At 44.2% G+C, this 7,624-nt stretch overlaps 1 pseudogene; it reads left to right on the plus strand.

Moving 5' to 3' along the window:
• Window positions 1–7,034: 7,034 nt before the first annotated feature.
• LOC109456520 (protein cornichon homolog 4-like) lies at window positions 7,035–7,411 on the plus strand (annotated as a pseudogene).
• Window positions 7,412–7,624: the final 213 nt, after the last annotated feature.

The raw sequence follows: 7,624 nt of genomic DNA on the forward strand, positions 1-7,624 counted from the left end.
TCAAAAATACATATTTTGAAATAACTATATTTTCTTTCTCTATCAAGGAAATGCAGATCTTTTCCCAGAAAGAATACATAATTTCAGAGTCTCTACATATATTTCTTTGTAGAACAGGATGGTCAATGAAGCAAGCAGTCACTGTGAAAACCTCATGAGAACAATTCAATCTCAGCAATTAAGTTGATGACTGAATTTGTCGGTAGAAAAACGTTAACAAAGTCCTTTCTTTAGCCCTTTCTGGAATGGCTCACTTTCTTTTTATCCCCAATTCCTTTAATCAAAATGAATAGGCAGAAATGACTAAAAATACCTACAGGTGCCTATCACTAGGGCTTTGGCAGATGTCTCCAGAAGAAACTGAAAAACACCCTCAGAAGGTTAAAAGTTCAATCTCTTTTTATCTTGAAAATATTTTAAAACAATCAAAATGTATTTCCATGAAGTCTTTTTTTTTTTAATAGTGAGTCTGAAACCCCCACCTCCCCACCCCACACACACACTAAACTCCATGGCTTCTTGCTATTCTATTCCATTTTGGTTAGGTTTTTACAGCATTTTATATGGACAAAAGAAAGAGTATTTGGGCTCAGTAAGCTTGAACTCTAAAACAAGGGTTGTAAGTGACTAGGAGAGGCAGGAAGCAGCATGTATAGATGAATCTAAGTATAAATGTGGACTTTTTTGGTTGAGTGAACTTCAAAACTGTTCTTGATATGATAAATCTAAGTTGCCTACATAACAGTTCAACCAAAACAGTGTTTTCCTCGTATTGCATAAGAAACAACTAATGATGCAAATGTATCATGATTCGTTTGTTTAACAAAAATTTAAGTATCTGTAATGTGCCAGGAGGGTTGCTAAGTCCTGGAGCTACAGGGCAAAGGCTCTACCTTAAAGAAATCGAGTTTATGAAGGAGTCAGATGCATGTTTTAAAAATGTATGTGAGTACTATGATAGAAATGTGCACAGAATATTCAGAGAACATGAAGGAGGGGCACCTCTTCTAGTTTGGGGCTCCTAGGGCAACAAGGCTTTCTGGAGGATTTGAATACTCAACTGTCACTTACAAAAATGTACCTGGACCAGCCTGGATTGAAGATAGGGAAAGACACTCAGAGCCTAGGGTATGAAAGGATGGAAATAAAAAGTCCTCTAGGTGATTTGTTGGTTGTTCTAAATATATTTACACAGAGTGAGGTTCTATTGTTAGAATGTATCTTGTATTATACGTTTGAATTTACTTTGGGAAACACAGGGGCAAATTTTAAACAGATGTTATGGTAATGGTTGTTTGTCAATTCAAAACCACTATGTGGCTAAGTTTCTTTTTTTAGCAACAAGGTATGGTCTTCAGAGTATTTGGTTCTATCAGGAAGTTCTGGAGATTTGAAGTCTCGCCCAAGCAAATTCTACCTTGTAATGGACTTTCTACCATTGGTCTACATCATCCCCTGAAAGAGATGAAGCCTGTAGGCTTTCCACAAAAGCAGGGTTTCTTAGCCTCAGCACGATGATTCTTTGTTGGGGTGGGGAGCTCTCCTGTGCATTGTAGGATGTTTAGAAGCTTCCCTGCCCATTATCCAGTAGATGCGAGAAAAGCTTCCCCTCCCCCAACAGTCGTGACACCAAAATGTTTCCAAATATCACGAAATATGCTCTGGGGAACAAAATCACTACTGGTTGGAAACCACTGCACTAACAAGCTGTTTCAGCTTAGTTTTTATGCAGCAGTTTGAATAGAGCACAAATATTTTATTTTTAGTAATAATGTATTAAAAGAGTATTGGGTAATAGGTACAGGGGCATCCAGCCACCGAATGTCAAACCACTCAAAGGCCAACAGTATACCAGATAGCCCATATTAGTAAAGGACCTATGCTGGTGCCGGTATCATTACCCCTGCTGATGACTCTGTCATTTCTTCCCTGAGCACACAGGCAGGCCCAGCTGCTCCGTGACCTATAAGAAAAGTGGAACGAATACATTTCCTTCTCACCTGAAGTGATGCTACCCTCTAACCCAGGGGTGTCAAAACTGCAGCTTGCAGTCCGCAATCCATTGTTAATTGGCCCGCAGCAAATTCCAAAAATATATTTAGTTTACTTAAATAAACCAGGTGAGGCAATATGTACTTCACCTTGAGTGAGTGGCCCGGCTGTTTGTGTACTTTACCGCATATGGCCCTTGGTAAAAAAACGTTGAAAAAAGTTTGGACACCCCTGCTCTAACCCATGGTTCTCAACCTCAGGTGCCCTTTGGAAACTTCTGAGATTTAAATAATACTGAGCCATTGATTACTCTGCAATGTTCTGATTTAAATAATGCTGATACCTCAGTTACATCCATACCTTCTGATTTAATTGGATTTCATTGGTCTGCAGTGAGGCCTCCGTATTACAGGTCTTAAAAACTCCCATGAGATTCTAATGTGCTATCAAAGTTGAGAAGTATTGCTTTCATTACCTTACCTAGGGCTACAAATCACCTTTACTAAAATCTCTATTTTGTTTAGGGATGTTTAGAGGCAGTTAACTCTTAAATATATACTAATTATACATATACAAGATCTGGCAATTGAATTCGTGAACTTGTTACAACAATGTTGCTAATCCTTTTTGATATCAGAGGGATTATTCGTTATGACTTTGTAGCAACTGGACAGTTAACCAAGTTTACTATTTGGAAGTGCTAAAAAGGTTGCGTGAAAAAGTTAGACGACCTGAACTTTTCACTAACAATTCATGGCTCTTGCATCACGACAATGCACCAGCTCACAAGGCACTGTCTGTGAAGGAATTTTTAGCCAGTAAACAAATAACTGTATTGGAACACCCTCCCTACTCACCTGATCTGTTCCCCAATGACTTCTTTCTTTAGCCAAAGATAAAGGAAATATTGAAAGAAAGACAGTTTGATGACATTCAGGACATCAAGGGTAATACGATGACAGTTCTGGTGGCCATTCCAGAAAAAGAGTTCCAAAATTGCTTTGAAGGGTGGACTAGGCGTGGCATCAGTGCATAGCTTCTCAAGGGGAGCACTTCAGAGGTGACCATAGTGATATTCAGCAATGAGGTATGTAGTATTTTCTAGGATGAGTTCGCGAACTTAATTGCCAGGCCGTGTGTGTGTGTGTGTGTGTGTGTGTGTGTGTGTGCGCGCTTAGTTTTTATAAAGGTCATAAATTTAGTGTCTTCCTCAGATTTCGGAATTCAGTCTTTGGAACTAGTGTCATGCAGGAGACCCTGCTCGCTGCGCCATTTGTCATGCAGGGCGTCCGGCGGGGTCTCTGCTCCCGCTCCCCATACAAGAATGCAGGATATGGTGAGGCCAAAAAGGAACACACAAGGAGCCATAGATAGGGGAGTCATACTTAGTATATTCTCGCCGACGGCACTATACTCTCACTGGAGGCTGGATCCACACTGTCCGCAACCAGCCATCCTAACTGCAATCCGCGCTTGCCAGCCCAGCCACCATCTTCTTGCTAGCCCCCATTTTCTTCTCTTCTCTCCCTCGTAGCCACAGCAGTTATATTGTGGCCAATGGCTCACTGGTTACAGCTGACGGCCAACTAGCCACAGCTGATGGCCATGCAATCACAGTTGGCCATTTACTACCTGAGCCAGCACCTGTCTATGTGAGGCTGAGAGCCTGGAAACTACTCTCTGGGGCTCTGCCCCCACACTCCACCCCTACAGGCTCTCGCCTCACAATCTACGCGACAAGCGTCTTCCGTGAGGGGACCTGTGCGAGGAGCCTGGGGGTGAATGCAATATCCTGGACACAGCCAGGCTCTCTGAGCACAGCCAGGGTTTCTCAGGGCACCACCAGTACTCCTGGGCACAGCCAGACTTCCTGGACTTCTTAGGGTACCACCTGTCTTCCCGGACACAGCCAGGGTTTCTCAGGGCACCACCAGTACTCCTGGGCACTGCCAGACTTCCTGGACTTCTTAGGGTACCACCTGTCTTCCCGGACATAGCCAGGGTTTCTCAGGGCACCACCAGTACTCCTGGGCACAGCCAGACTTCCTGGACTTCTTAGGGTACCACCTGTCTTCCCGGACACAGCCAGGGTTTCTCAGGGCACTGACACTTTCTCTGGGAACAGCCACACTTCCTGGACACAGCCAGGGCTCTCAGGGCACTGCCACTCTCTCTGGGAACAGCCCGACTTCCTGGGCACAGCCAGGGTACCCTGCTGGAACAACAGCGACTCACAATCAAGGTGCTTACATATTCTCAATGGCGGCCAGTCAAGAGACAAAAGCAAATATCCCCCAGTTCCACTAACAACAGTTCCCAAACAAACAGTCAAGCGGTCCATTAAATTAGGGATGGAAGGCAACTCCCCATAGTCCATAGTCATTCGCCAGGACTGTCCTGGGGGTGAGGGACGACCTTGACCTCACCCTCATCTCCCACGGAGGACTCAGCAAGCATTACCTCCTGGGACTATAAGTCCTGCATCCGGGCTGCCTGAGCAGGAACTTCCCCGGCCCACAGGGCTGCAACGACCTTCGCTTTCTCCGGCCTGTGCTGGTTGGGGAACCGTCCACATCTTTCCAGCTCTCCACGGGGCTCCATCTCTGCAGCAGCTGCATGGCTTTTCCTGTGCTGGTGGGAGAACCGTCCACGTCCTCCCACCCCTCCACGGGGGTCCAGCTCTCCGGCAGCTGCTCCTCCTGGTCTTGCTGAGACTGAGTGTTCATACGCACAAACTGCTCCACCGTCCTTTGGAGAGCTCTGGCCGGCACCATACCCTGCTCGCTGCGCCATGTGTCGTGCGGGAGACCCTGCTCGCTGCGCCATTTGTCATGCAGGGCGTCCGGCGGGGTCTCTGCTCCCGCTCCCCATACAAGAACGCAGGATATGGTGAGGCCAAAAAGGAACACACAAGGAGCCATAGATAGGGGAGTCATACTTAGTATATTCTCGCCGGCGGCACTATACTCTCACTGGAGGCTGGATCCACACTGTCTGCAACCAGCCATCCTAACTGCAATCCGCGCTTGCCAGCCCAGCCACCATCTTCTTGCTAGCCCCCATTTTCTTCTCTTCTCTCCCTCGTAGCCACAGCAGTTATATTGTGGCCAATGGCTCACTGGTTACAGCTGACGGCCAACTAGCCACAGCTGATGGCCATGCAATCACAGTTGGCCATTTACTACCTGAGCCAGCACCTGTCTATGTGAGGCCGAGAGCCTGGAAACTACTCTCTGGGGCTCCGCCCCCACAACTAGGAATTTATCTTTAGAATTAGGAATTTAGTCTTTAACCCACTGTTTCGGAGATTCGTCAGCACATTAGAATTGCCTGACTTTTGTTTTCTAAGGGCTGGTGCAACCACAGAATGATTAAATCACAAGCTCTGGGGATTCTGTGACACATCAGGTATCTCAAAGTTCTCCAAGTGATTCCAGAGAGCAGACATGTTTGAAAATCACTGCTTCAACCAGATCTGGAAAGGGATCTAATTGTCTTGAGCCCAGTAGATATAGATCATTGGTTCTCATCTTTAGTTGCACATTAGCACCACCTGGGGAGCTTTTAAAACTCTTGAAGCTCAAGTTGCATCCCCGAACTATTAAATCAGAATTGCTGCGAGTAGGAGCCAGTCATCAGCAGTGTTTAAAGTTCCATGGGTAATTCCAATACGCCATCGAGCAGTGGTTGTCAGACTTTGGCACCCATCAGAATCATCAGCAGGGCTCAATAAAAGACGGAATACTGGGATCTATACCCAAAATTTCTAATTCTGTACGTCTATGTTGGAGCTCAAGAATTGCATTTCTAACAATTTCTCAGTTGATGCTGATGTTGCTGGTCCATGGACCACAATTTGAAATCGAAAACATTCATTTAGGAAATCAGCTTAATACATGAGAGATGAAAAGTTCCTCATGAAGAATTAGTTTTAACTGCCAGGAATTGTTTCAGTGCTGCCTATTTTACCTGTTGTTGAATTGTTTTAGTGAATGTGATATTATTATTTAAAATCTCCATAAGGATACTAATTATTGCTACTTTAATATTTTATCTGTTTGCTAAACTCTTTTTTATTCAGATTAATTTTCCCCTTTTCATAGCTTGATGCTTTCTTCTTCTTTCTTTCTTTCTTTCTTTCTTTCTTTCTTTCTTTCTTTCTTTTTTTTAATTCTCTCTCACTCATATGTGTAGATGAGATATGGATCAACAAGAATGAAATCTCAATTCATTTCATCAACCCAAATGCAAGTACCTATATTCCTAGCAGTAAATATTAGGTTGGTGCGAAAGTAATTGTGGTTTAAATGGTTAAAAATCATTGTAAAAACTGCTATTACTTTTGCACCAACCTAATATAATGTCTGCTGATGGAACCCTGATTGCAGAGGTTGGGGTTCCATCGAGGGGGAAATGAGCACCCATAGGAGACCCGGCTCTCTTTTAAGGGATGCAGACTGTGTGTCCACCAGTTGCTAACATAGTTCTCCCTCACAGAAGCTCTAAGCTACATAGAATCTTTGCCTTTCTCTCGCCGTAGGACTCATGATGGCAATCTCAGGTGTCTCCTTTAGGGAGTTATATGAATGGTATTGCCAATTCTGCAGCCAATCATTTTCTTTATCTGTAACAGTCTGCATAATGACATTCCTCTCCCTGCTCCTCCCCCCACAAAAAAGAAAGACTAACCAATTTACTCAGAAACAAATCAGGGAATTAGGGAAGAAGATCAAACTGTACAGAAGTAAACTTCACAGTTAAAAAACAAACTAGAGAGAGGGAGAGAGAGGGGAGAGAGCGAGAGAGTGAGACAGCGAGAGAGAGAGAGAGAGAGAGAGAGAGAGAGAGAGAGAGAGAGGAGGGGGAGAGAGAGAGAGAGAGAGAGAGAGAGAGAGAGAGAGAGAGAGAACAGTGAAGGGGGAGAGAAGAGGAGAGGAGAGAAGATGGAAGGAGAGGAGAGGGAAGGGGAGGGGAGGGGAAGAGAAAACAGAGGAGGGGAGGGCAGGGGAAGAGAGAGAAGGGGAGGAGAGGATGGAGGCTGTATGTTCATCTTCTCTCTCCACTGTTGCCTGCTCATCTTCCTCCCAGTGTACTTCATAATTATATTACCTGATTTAGAATGTGATTACATTAATGCTAGATCATGTTGCTGGAAATTAAACAAGTGGGTAATTCCAGAATTGATTGGCCATACCACTGTCACTGTATTTATGCTGGTTTCCTTGCACTGGTTCCTCTTCCTTCTCACGTTGCCTGTTGCCACTTGAAATCTCTATCGGTTAATTATGGTGCCAAGTGGTAACGTGGGAGTGTTTGATCCAACAGAAATACACAGTCGGGGGCAGCTGAAGTCACACTTGAAAGAAGTTGTGATCAAGCTTGGTTTCAACTTGCTCTGTTTCCTCATGTGTCTTTATAGTCTGATTTTAGCTTTGATAAATGACAGAAGCCATGGCTGAAGCCAACCTATATATATTACTGTGCACAATTGAGAGCCCGAGATTACTTAAAGTCATATTTAGACTTGTGACCATAGCCATATATTTTTTCCTCCTTGAACAAAAAACTACTTTTGCTCTATTTTTACCATATAAAATATTTTTAAAAATAAGGTTCCATCCACACTAACGGG

The sequence above is a fragment of the Rhinolophus sinicus genome, chromosome 17 (genome assembly GCF_057876585.1).
Source record: "Rhinolophus sinicus isolate RSI-liver-muscle chromosome 17, RSI-T2T, whole genome shotgun sequence".
Lineage (NCBI taxonomy): Eukaryota > Metazoa > Chordata > Mammalia > Chiroptera > Rhinolophidae > Rhinolophus > Rhinolophus sinicus.